Raw genomic sequence first — 12,279 nt, 5'->3', positions numbered from 1 at the left:
TTAATAATTAATACTTTTCAAGGTTGGTTTTCAGAAGACTGTACTGTTTGTTTAAAGGGGGCATATTGGGCCTCTGCATAATTAGCGTGGTTGTCTCAGGGGGTAATTATTAAGGTGTGGTTGCAAAAATGGTCTTCTAATTTCCCCTAGTTGTGCCCTCTGCTCCCTCCAGATAGAGGGGCGCCTGGAACTTGAGCCTCATTTGGGTTGTAATAAGCCCCTATATTGGCAGGCAAGATGAAGTCTTAGTACTGAAGGAGTTGAATTGCCCTTGCAGTCATTGTGTTTAGTAGTACCTGTGATTTTAAATTAGTATAAATCATCAAAAGTCATTAGCTGGAATGGATGACCACCTTGATATTTAGGATGGATACACATGGCCTGGAATGGCAATATTATCTGTGGAGCTGCAGACAGGTAAATCCAGCAGTCCTTGGCCAACCCTGGGTTAGACAAATTTAAAAGACAGTGGGTAAGGTGTAAAGTTTTTCTTTTTTGCTTTACTTTTTACTTTAATAAATCATCTGTATCTTCTATAATAAGCATAAAAGATACCTACCTCTTTGGTCATATTTATTTAGTAACTAAAGCATTAAATGACAATTTTTACTTTTAATATTATGTTCATTATACTTGAGATTGTTTAGCTTTCATGTAGAGAAAAAGAGACCCAGGCATGTGCACCTGCTAGGACTGCAACATGATTTTAATATTTACTAGTATGTGGACAATTTCTATGAAGTGGACAGAAAGAAATCAATAAGAGTGACTGTAAAGTGGCCAATCAAGTGCTATTATCTCTAACCCACTGCTCAATCCATTTCAAGATGTGATCTATATTATTCTAGTTCTGGTTTATTGCTGGACAGTTGATGCACAATTTCTTCTGTAGGATGCTATGGCTTCTTCACAGAGAACTTGAGAAATCTCACACTGAATGTTATCTTTTAATTTCTTCTCACCACATAAACCCTTGTTTCAAGTCTTTTGTACAATAAACTGTTATCTGTTCTCAACACAAAAACTATGTGAAACCAGTGTCCAAGGAAGAAATCACAACTATGGTAATCAACAATAGTTTTAAAGTGGCACCCCCTTTCTCCACAGAAAAGTCTTGTCTTCTCCAGAAATCTTCACCATGGCTGATTTTAGGACTGTCAGCAAAAGAGTCTCTGCAAAAGAGTCCAATGTAGATAAACTTCCTATTTTCGTGTCGCCCTGTTTATTTGGCCACTGGCTGAGAAGATACCAGCACTCCCGGTTCTGGACAACCCTTACTAGTTTTTCAAACGTATCCAGTATAGTAGTTTGTAGAAATGTGCAAACAAGGCCTCTGGCCTTGAGCTGGGCTTCACAGAGATGTCTACATTTTTAAGATAAGAGAAGTTGCCAGTTGGGCTCCATGGTAACAGCTGGCAGGGGGAGGAAAGAGAGGGGAGAAGAAGCTCTCCTATTCTCAAGTGTTGTCCTGGAAGGGTTAACTTGCCCAAAACAGTGAAAGAAAAAGCTGCTTTTATGTGAACTTCTGCAGACTGCGAACTTCTGAGCCCCTCCCCTTACATGCTGGGTGTAAAACTCTGAAACTACATGAACTCAGGGTTCAGAGGATTAACGGATTACAGCAAAAGCTGTGCCCTCTGAACATGGCTGCAGCCAAATAAAACTGTTTCCTGCTGTCTTTGGTGCCTTGCCTCATCTATCCCTACAACAGTTTCACCTTCTCTCATTTGGTTTTCTAACTCATCAACTATTCTATCTTCATCTAAAATGGGACAATCATATTCTTCATCAGTCATTATATAACTACCCTTCTCAAGCTAAATCACCCACATTAATGTATTTCAGTCCTGATATTGATGCAAGTCCTTTGCCTAGTGTAGTTTTTCCAACCCCTGGAGTACCTGGCCTTTTATGACACATTTCCATCGCATGATCACATCCAGAGGCACAACTCTGGTCTGCATTTTGGATCAGGAATTATATGGGATCAATTGTAAAGTTTTAAACAAATATGTTAGATCTAAAGATCTCTTAGAGGCTGACTTGAGCCAATTACTGACCAAAGGGTGAGGTTTAGTCCTGGGAAGGAGATCCCTACACCTTGGTTGGAAGGTTTTATGGTCAGCATTGCAGAGACAATGAGTAAGTTTGGTTATAGATAAGACAAAATAGTTATTACCTTGTTAAAATACTCAGCTAATCCTTAAGTGATTGTACTAAAGAGTAGCTTGAGGTCCTCAATTGGCTCACTGAAGGGGGTCTGCAAATCCAGTCCTGACTCAGGAGAAGCAGGAGCTATCTTCACTCTTTGAGTGATGTATGCGGCTGCTGATTTATGTGACCTTAACAACCGTGGAGGTGGCCAGGATTACTAGGCAGGGTCCCTTCCATTTAGGTTTTTTGTTGGTGGTGGTGTTTTGGTACTGGGGATTGAACCCAGGGGTGCTTAAGCATTGAGCCACATCTCCAGACCTTTTTACTTTTTATTTTGAGACAAGGCCACTTTAAGTTGCTGAGGCTGGCCTGAAACTTGCAATCCTCCTGCTTCAGCCTCCTGGGCCGCTGGGATTAGAGCTGCGTGGGCCACCGCGCCGGCCGTTTAGGTTTTAGCTGGTTTTCCAGAGACCCTCCTTTCAAGTTTTTAGGACTCGGTGTTCGCGACGCACGCTGAGCACTTCCAGGGCTTAACTGGGCAGGGGGCTTTCGCCTGGGGCCGTAGGTGCACAGGGGACAGGCTTTACGTTTTTTTTTTTTCACCGTAGCTGTTGTTTTGTCACCCTGGAGAGTCGAGTGGGTTCACGACTTCTCTTCCCATAGAGTCGTGTGGGGCCCAGGGCTTCCCTGCGGGGGACACAAGGCGGGCACAGCCGCCAGCCCTTCCCGGGAGAGCACCTCCAGGCCCGGGTGGGCCCTTCGGTTCCTACTGGCCACTCCCCCTAACTGGGACCCCCACCTCCCCTTCGGGTTCCCGCAGGCCGGTCCTCCCGCGGCCACCAACGCCTGGGCCGAAGGAACAGCGCGGCGGGCACTGCCCAGGCGCCATGGCAGGCGAGCGAGCCAGGAGTGAGGCGCGGCCAGGGACCGGGAGGGCCCGCAGCCGGGGAGTGGGGACGCGAGAGCGAACTAACGCACGAAGAGGAAGGGTGCGCCGAGAGGACCCGCCCGTCCAGCGCCGAAGCGCGCCAGGCCCGGCGCTTCCGCCTGAGCCCCACTTCCGGGCCGCTCTGGGCGCCGTGGCGGCCGGGTTCTCGGTGGTCTCCGCCTCACCCAGCGTCCTGGCCGAGCCCGGCGCCCCCCGGCACGGACCTCCGAGGCCGGCTCCCGGGACTGAGTGACGGCACAGGCTCTCTGAGGAGACCTGCGCCCGCCCCCTCGGAGCTGAGACGGCGCGGGACCCCGGCCAGCGCCACCCCGCACGGTCTCGGCCGCTGGCGGCTGCTCCCCACCAGGCGCTGGCCGGCCAGTGGGGGGACTGCGCGTGCTCGCTGAGCCCGTCTACTCGCCCCTGGAGCTTTGTTTCCCCCGGGCAGCCCCCACTCCCAGTCCTGGTGGCTCAGACGAGTGTGGGCCCACGGCCCAGCCAAACATCGCTCAACGAAAGACGTGGACCTGTGAGCATCTGGGGCCGAGGATTCTGCGGGCGCCTCCGTTTCCTGTAGAACTTGAAGCTCTGAGCACATCAGCTGGAACCGCCGCAGCCTTCTTCAGCTGAAGAGGGGAGAACCTATTCAGGGAGTGGATGGAGTCCATATAGGGAAGAGAAACGTTTCCTGTGCCGTAGCAAATTCCCACGAACTCAGTGACTTAAGACAACCGTAATGTGTCGGGCCTTGATGATGCCTGTCTGTAATCCCAGACACTCGAGGCCTAAAGTAAAGGACTGTAAATTGAAGCCAGCCTCTGCAGTTTACTGATACCCTGTGCTCAGTGGTAAGGTTCCTGGGTTCCGTCCCAGTACCAAAAACAATGTATTTCCCCCCCCCACCCCCACAGTTCTGGGGCCAGAAGCCTGACATGAACATCACTAGGCTGAAATCAAGATATCCTCAGACCCTGGGTTCAATCCCCAACACCGCCCCCCCCCCCCCCCCCACACACACACAGTTGATTTCAGCTGAGCTCCCACTAAGGCTCTGGGGAGAACCACTTTTCTTGCCTTTTCCAATGGGTTTAGCTGCTTTCCTTGTATTCTTTGGCTTGTGGTCCCTTCCTCCATCTTCAAAGAATTGCAGACATCTTACTATTTCTCTAGTCAATAAGTAAAAATCCACCAGGTTGGTGGCATACACCTATTATCCCAGCTAATGGAGAGGCTGAGGCAGGAGGATTTCATATTCAAGGACAGCATCGTCAACTGAGTGAGACCCTGTCTCAAAATGAGTACTGGAGATGTAGGTCAGTGGTAATGCACCCCTGAGTCCAACCCCCAGAACCAACCAACCAACCAATAAAAAACCAAGGAAGTAAAAATCCTTAACACGTTTGTTTTGTCTCACTTTGCACAAGTAATGATTTTAGCTTTAATTTTTTAAAAAATCTTCAGCAGCAGGCAACACTGCCATAACAATTACAGGAGCTCAGTGCCATACGACACTTTTCCCCTGGGACAGTCTGAAGTGGGTCAATGGGCCCTTCAAGGAAGGCTGTGTCCCCAGTGACTCAGGGGCCCAGGTCCCTTCTAACGTCTAACCAACTTCCTTGAGTCTTCAGCTGCGTGTTTTCTCTCTGGCTATGAAGCAGGTGAGGAAGATGGTGTACTGTATTCCATGTCATCTATCATCTGTCCACACCCCAGAGCTAGACCCCAGTTGCAGAGCTCAGGGTAACTGCAGGGGAGCTGCACTATGCAGGCTGTGTGCACAGGATGAGAAAGGGGACTGTGGGTGTCCCTCTCTTGGATAGGACCCGCCATCCTCCCCTCTACCCTGAGGCTCATCATTAAAGCACCCAGCATCAGACAGAGCCCGTCACCCTCACTCACCCTCCAGCTTTTCCTGGCAGTCTCAGTGCCCATAGGTGGCCTACTGTACCCACTTAAGTTGAGTGAAGTCATACAGGGAAGGAGTTCCCTGGGTTCGATCCCGAGTACCAGGGGTTCTGCCCACAAGGAATCCCTGGTCTTTACTGGCTCTAGCTCCCAAAAGGGCCTTCAGATGAATGCAGCTTCGACTGACATGTTGATTTCAGCTTCAACCCCGGCACAGATGTCCAGTGAGTGCTGAAACTTGCTGTCCCTGAGGGCCGGCCCGGAAGGAGGGCAGCACAGTGGGGAGACCCTGAGTCAGAATCACCCTGCCAAGCTCCTCCTACTTCTTCACCCTAAGAAAATATACAAGATGATAAGTGTCCGTTGTCTTAAAAACACACACCTGCTGGTTTGATGGTGCACCCCTGTAATCCTAGCAACTCAGGAAGCTGAGGCAAGAGTACTGGAAGTTCAAGGCCAGTATCAGCAACTTAGCAAGGCCCTGAGCAACTTAGACCTGTCTCAAAATACTCAAAAACGGGGGTGGAGAGGGTTCGCTGGATATGTAGCTCATTGGTAAAACACCTCTGGGTTCAACCCCCAGTACCAAAGAACAAACAAAACAACACACACATATGCACACATGGGAAATTTTAAGCATGGACAATTAGTACTCTGGTACAGACCCAGAGTGCTCAAAGAAGGTCTAGGCCTGATGGCTGTTGCCACTGTCACCGAGCCAATCCCCAGACAGGGCATTTCCCTGGCATGACCTTGCTGAAGTCATGAGCATATAAGGAAGCTAAAAAGGGGCCCTGGAATGCTGCAACTAGAAGCAGAGGGCATGAGAAGAAGCCGGGAACACCAGCTTGGAGACCTTTAGCCTCATTCACAGGATGGAAGATGAAAATATGAGAATATTTTTATTTTCTGTACCTTACGGTTTCTTTCACTCAAAAGTCTTTCTGAGCTGGGAGGTTGGCACACACTTGTGGTCCTAGCACTGACGCTGAGGCAGGAGGATCACGTTAGTCCAGCCTGGGCAACAAACAGACCCTGTCTCAACAGCAGCCCCTCCTGGGGCCAGCCAGCAGCAAGTCTTTGATACGCAGACTGACCAGTTTGGGCCCTGTGCCTCTGGAGGCAATATTCCTGTTTCAGTCGTCCAGGGCAGGTGCCAAACAACTAGGAAATAATCTGCGGTTTAAAGCTTGCCGGAATCATTCCAGCTAGACTGTCCTAAACTGTTTTCTCTGCCCTGCCCTGCCTTTCTGGCAGGCCTTCCCCTTGTCCTGCCCCTACTGCCTCCTGACAGACCTCAGCATTCCCACATGGCCTACAGGGCTGGGTACATGGCTCAGTGGTCCAGTGCCCCTGAATTCAATTCCCGCGGCCTGGGAAGTCCTGTGAGCCCAAGAGGATCTACAGGGCAGGTCTGAGGTGTGGAGAGGTGCCCCCTCAAAAATAAAAAAGACTGGGAATATAGCTCAATGATAAGAGTGTCCTTGGGTTCAACCCCCAATACTGTTGGGGGGGGGACGGGGGAGGGGCAGGACCAAACCAACAAACAAAAAAACCCCTGCCTCCCACAACCCAACCCAGGCCTTGCAGCCCCCGCTTCCTTCCAGCTTGCACCATCCAACTACCCGCACCTGAAACTGAAAATCCTTCTGATCTTGGACCCAAGAACCAAGAACAAGCATGGCAAGAATAATCTGGGTTTCAGGTCCCCGGAGCTGGGAAGCATGTCCCCAGTCCTGCATTACAGCTGTCCCAGGCTGCTTTGACAGCAAATCCTTTCTAAGTGTCCCCAGGGCTGCTGGTGTTGAGAGCAGGATGCAGAATCACCACCTTAGGGCACAGGGGAGCTGAGAGACCAAGTGTTCAAGACTAAGCCCTGCAGAACCAAAGGGCGAAGAGAAACCCAGGAAGTTAGTGAGGTTCAACTCCCCCAGGGGGTTGGTCCGCGGCCCGGGAAGTCCGGTGAGCCCAAGAGGATCTACAGGGCAGGTCTGAGGTGTGGAGAGGTGCCCAGTCCACCGCAGCAGCACCTCCCTGGGTCACAGGCCAACCTCCCCGACCATCCTAACGGACGGTAACCCTAGCCGTCGGTCCTGCACGTACACGCGGCGGGAAGCGGGAGGCCCCTGCGTGCCGGCACGACTCTTCTGTACCTGTCCCCTCTTCTCCCCACTGTGCCGCCCTCCTTCCGGGCCGGCCCTCAGGGACAGCAAGTTTCAGCACTCACTGGACATCTGTCCGGGGTCGGAGTGAAGTGGGGCAGAGAAGGCAAGCTACGCACTAGGCGTCCACTTAGAAGAACAAGCCGTCGGGGACGTCCAGCGGAGTGCCGCTGCAATGTGGGGAGGGGCGGCGGCTTCTTCTGCCTTTCCACCGGGGCGTTGGCGCTGGGTCCGACCGCGGGAGAGGAGCCGCCGGGCTTGGCGACGCGCAGGGGAAGCCAAGTGCAAAGGCCAGGAGGCGCCACCGGAGGGACCCGGAGCTGCCCCGGTAGTCCTGGGCCTGCCCTCGTGGGGCGCGACCTCCCACGCGGCCTGGGGAAGGCAAACTACAGACTGCGGACCTGCCCGGAACTGAAGGCGCGGACCCAGAGTAGACGGACCGGAAGTACGAGGCTTCCCGCCGCCGCCGTCCCCAGGCGCGGGAGAGCGTAGCGCTAAAGCGCCCGGAGGTCCCCGCCTCGAAGGCCAGGGTCCCAGGTCCGCGCAGAATGCCATTTACTCGCCCGGGGCGGTCTCAGGGTCACCGCCCCGCACGCAACGCGGAGCCCTCCTCCCGGATCCTCCGGGCAGAGCGGCACTGAGGGTTTCGGGACCCCACTGGGGTAATGGCGGACGACGCTTGCGCTGGGGCTGCTGGGAAACGTAGTTCTGCTGCGCCCTTTTCTCGTTAACCGAGGTAGCGGGGAAACCTCGTTTGTCACGGCAACCAGGTAGTGAGTCCCCTTGGAAGGAGAGCTCAAACCTGCGTCGTCGTCAAGGAGACAGCGTCCGGGTAAAGAACGCCTTCGCGCCCGTCCCGCCGGGCCAAGCGGGAGATTGGCGGGCAGGATGTTGGCTAGTCCTGCGCCCGGTCACGTTTTCGAGGGGTCGGGACCCAGAAATGGGCTTCCACTTCCAGCCTCGATGCAATAAGTGTTGGGTGGGGATGCAAAACACCTGGAGAGTTCTGAAATGTCCCAAGGAGCGCGCGCTCTCTGGAATGACAAAATCAGAATCTCAGAGTGAAGGCATCATCTGGACGCCAGGTGACTCTACAGCCTCGGCGGAGAATCACGGCCTCCCACAGAAGTGGTGAGACCGTACTTGTCTCCTTGGTCCTGGATAGGATGAGCTGGTCAGACATCCTACCTATTTGTCACTCTCATCTTGTCCCCATCTATCTCGTGGCCCCCTCCATAGACCTTTTTTTTGGGCATTGGGGATTGAACCCAGGGCCTTGTGCTTGCGAAGCAAGCATCCATAGGCTAATTTTGTTAGCCAATCAGGCACAGGCAGAGTGCCACCGATTTGCTAACCCTCAGATTACTCCATTCCCTTTCTCAATCCTGTGGCAATCTGGACATGGAGCCCCCTGCACCAAGGGGTCTGTTTTCCCTGTCCAGCAAGGTTAGTCCTTAGTTTGTTACTCTGCCTAGGACATGTCAGTGCTTCTCCAGGTTGGAGTGATGATTGGAGGGCACTTGGAGGACCGCTGGCCCCCTGTGTCATCTGGTGGCTCCCAAGACCTTAACTCCAAAAATCTTAAGGGGGGTGGTGGTTTAATGAATGGAGCAGGTTCTGCCACTGGCTGAAGGCCTGGGTTGCTGCCCTCCAAAAACACACAGGACTTGGGCACTCAGGCATAAAGAGGAGTTCTGAATGACTGAGACCTCCGGCTCTTGTGCACAGAAAGGGCCTCCCTCTGGAGTAACTACCTGGTGCATGATCCCATGGCAGCCCACCCACAGACCCTGTTGCTGTGCTTAACTGGAGCCACTATTCTGGGTCCAGTTCCCAACAGGGGCCCTGGTTGTAGGATCTGGAAGTGCAGAGGTGAAATGAAGATTGGTAGTTCCCAGGAGGGGAGAAAAACACCAGGAGCCAAGAAAGCAAAACACAGTGGCTTGGCCAAATTTCCTCAGGAGGGAAAAAAAAAATTTTTTTGTTGGTTTGCAGTGTTGGGGATTAATCCTAGGAAAGCAGTCTATCACTGAGCCACACACTTAGCCCTAAATCACAAATCTTGAAAACCGTAACAAAGTTAGAAAAAGTAAGGAATTTCAGCAGGAGTTGAAGGCATCTAGGTCAGTGGGGAAGGCAAAGGTTACCTTCTTGCCTGTCCTACCCCACTGTATTAACCTCAGTGTAGCACTCATTTTGGAATTCTGACCTCCTGTGTGTTGTATTATGTCACTAAGTTTGTGGTAATTTGTTACATCAGCAAACAGGAAACTAATACAGTCTCCATGAGGTACTAGAAGGTCTGACAATTTAAAAAAATCTCTGACCTATGTCCCTTTTGAGCAGAGTAAGGGAATGCCTCAGGCCTAGAGCCTCTGCCTTCAACTTCATCAAGCACAATTCAACCACAGTAGTACCTCTATGTACTTATGCCTGTGTTTCCAGCACCTGATGCTCCCTCCCCACCCACCCCCAGTACTAGGGATTCAACCCAGCGGCACTGTATCACTGAACTATATGTTACCAGCCCTTTTCATTTTTTATTTTGAGACAGGGTCAAAGTTGCCCAAGCTGCCCTGTAACTTGCAGGTCTCAGCAGCTAAGAATACAGGGGTGGGGCTGGGGTTGTGGCTCAGTGGTACAGAGCTCGCCTAGCATGGGTGAGGCCCTGGGTTTGATCCTCAGTACCACATAAAAACAAATTAATTAAAGATATTGTATCCAACTACAACTAAAAAATAAATATTTTTTTAAAAATACAATACAGGTGTGCTCCACTATGCCTGGCCAGCCTCCCATTTTCTCTACTAGCTAACCCTAAGTATGGGGATTGGACTGGATCCATTCTTATCAACACCCCAGCACATGCACTCTCCCTGTATCTCTCCAGATCTACAGTCATCCTGACAACACAGGGTCTCAATCTGCAGCTTGCAGACTGAACCTAGAAGAGGCTTAAGCCAAGTCACCCAGCAGGTGGACTGGCACAGGCAGCTGTCCCTAGAAGCCTGTGTTTGGACACACTCCATAGGCATGGCACTGTGGCAGGGAGAGACAGGGCAGTCCTGCAAGAACTGGAGAGTCAGTATGCCTGTTCATTCCTTTGCACCTTTATTTCAGCAGGCTGGAGGCAGGACAAACCCTTCTGTAACTACAGCCCATAATCACATGGTTACTGGGCAAGCAGCATTTCCTTTGAAGAGGGAGAGGGTTTAGGGATAGAGTCCCTGTCTGGATTATGCCATACCTAGGGAAAAGGACCACTCCTTGTTCACAGAACAAATATGTCATAGGCATTGTGTATGTGCAGGGGCCCCCAGAATTGTGGGAGACACAACGCAGGGACATGGGAAAGACAGCTGAAGTAGGAGAGATCACACCATGGGGCAGCCATCGGAGATTCCTTCTGCTCTTTGACCTGAACAATGTTACTTCATCTCTCTGGGCCTCCCTGACTGTAAAATGGGTATGTCCACCTCATAAGATTGTTTTGAAAGGTAAGCAATCTGGTTCCTAGATTCTTAATTGTCCCTATGGGATCAGGGAGCTGCTTACCCCAGAGTAATTCCTAACTATAGGAGGCAAGAGAATGAGGTAGGAAGGATGGCATCTCAGGTGTCACCGTGAGGTTATCATGGTGACACGGAAGTAAAGGCCAAACATGGCAAAGGGAGATTTTCAGTATCTGGAGTATATTAGTGCGGATGTCTGCAATAATAAATTGCCACAAACTTAGTGGCTTAAAACCACAATTTACTGAGTTCCGAAGATCATAAGTTCATAAGGTGGTGCAAGGGCACATTCTCTGTGGAGGACCCTTCCTTGTTTTTTCAAGCTTCTGGTGGCTCCATGTTCCATGGCTTATGGGTGCATCACTTCAATCTAGGCGTCTATGGTCACATGGGTGTCTCCCCCAACTTTGCCTCTTCTTTCCCTTGTGGTTTTGGGCACTGAACCCCTCTTGCACTGAGCTACATCCGTAACCCATCTTTATAAGGACACTGTCAGCCCCTCCCCAGCTGACCTTTTCAGAGATCCTTCTGGGAGCAGCTGGAAGAAGCAATAGCTGGGGAGATAGAGGCCTGTATGGGAGCCGGATAGGGGAACAGTCCCATGCCTCATTACAGCCTTTGGTCTCAAAAGCAGAAGTCAGGGGGCTGGGGATATGGCTCAAGCGGTAGCGCGCTCGCCTGGCATGCGTGCGGCCCGGGTTCGATCCTCAGCACCACATACAAACAAAGATGTTGTGTCCACCAAGAACTAAAAAATAAATAAATATTACAAAAAAAAAAAAAAAAGCAGAAGTCAGAGGCTGGGATTGTGGCTCAGCGGTAGATCGCTCGTCTAGCACGTGCAAGACTCTGGGTTCGATCCTCAGCAACACATAAAAATAAGATAAATACAATAAAGATATTTCTAAAAATTTTTTTTTAAGTAGAAGTCAGCCTAATTCAAAACAGCAGCCCAAGAGCCGGGGCCGCGGACACGGTTATGAGCACCAGGATAAAGAACGCCCCCGAGGGGACCCAGCTTGCCAGCCCTGCCCGGCTCCAATTCCCCCACCTCCAGATGGGTAGCACTGCTCCAGCATGTGGGTCTGGCTCTCAGCGCCGCGAACCCGTCTCCCCAGGACGCGAAACTGTGGAAGCAAAGGCAGGACGGCGGGAAATCCCGGCGGCAGGTACCCGGAGGAATGACCGCCGCGGCTGGCGACCCGCAGACCCAGGCAGTGGGGAGGGGCCGCGCGTGGACGGCGCATACTCGTGGCACTGCGGAGGGCGGTGGCAGACTCACTCCACCAATGCGGAGACGCGATGCGTGTGTCCTGAGGAAGCCGTGCTGAGGGCGGCAAAGAACGATAGGGTACCGAGCCGAATGCCGGCCGAAATGATCGCGTCCCGGACTTCTGCCCTCATTTGAAATGGCGGCGTTGGTCTTGGACGTCTGGGCACTTGTGCACTGGCCCCCGTGTCCTGGCAACGACGTCTTACTGCACTTCCGCCAGGCAAGTTGTGGTCCCGCTTCTGAGAGTGCGCGTGCGCGGCGGATAGGCGCGTTCGTCTGATTGGGAGGCTGCTTTTCATCCTCACTCCGGATTGGTCTGTGAGCGCTCAGTGCCACTGTGCTCTC

General features: G+C 52.0%; 1 long non-coding RNA gene and 1 pseudogene across 3 annotated transcripts; both read right to left on the bottom strand.

Annotated features, from left to right (window-relative positions):
• Positions 1 to 784: 784 nt before the first annotated feature.
• Positions 785 to 2,127, bottom strand: LOC114079768 (adenylate kinase isoenzyme 6-like; annotated as a pseudogene).
• Positions 2,128 to 4,464: 2,337 nt separating this feature from the next.
• LOC114079773 (uncharacterized) lies at positions 4,465 to 7,791 on the bottom strand. Of its 3 annotated transcripts, none has more exons than XR_003580529.3 (3): positions 7,215 to 7,791; positions 5,903 to 6,863; positions 4,465 to 5,319 (listed from the first exon to the last, which is right to left on the bottom strand). It is a non-coding gene; the product is annotated as an uncharacterized lncRNA (long non-coding RNA). The 3 variants fall into 3 exon arrangements; XR_011705356.1 differs by having other exon boundaries at positions 5,903 to 6,004; positions 7,215 to 7,790; XR_011705355.1 differs by lacking the exon at positions 5,903 to 6,863.
• Between the last annotated feature and the right edge of the window lie 4,488 nt (positions 7,792 to 12,279).

The sequence above is a fragment of the Marmota flaviventris genome, chromosome 18, assembly GCF_047511675.1.
Source record: "Marmota flaviventris isolate mMarFla1 chromosome 18, mMarFla1.hap1, whole genome shotgun sequence".
NCBI lineage: Eukaryota > Metazoa > Chordata > Mammalia > Rodentia > Sciuridae > Marmota > Marmota flaviventris.
This window is presented reverse-complemented; position numbering and strand designations above follow the sequence as displayed.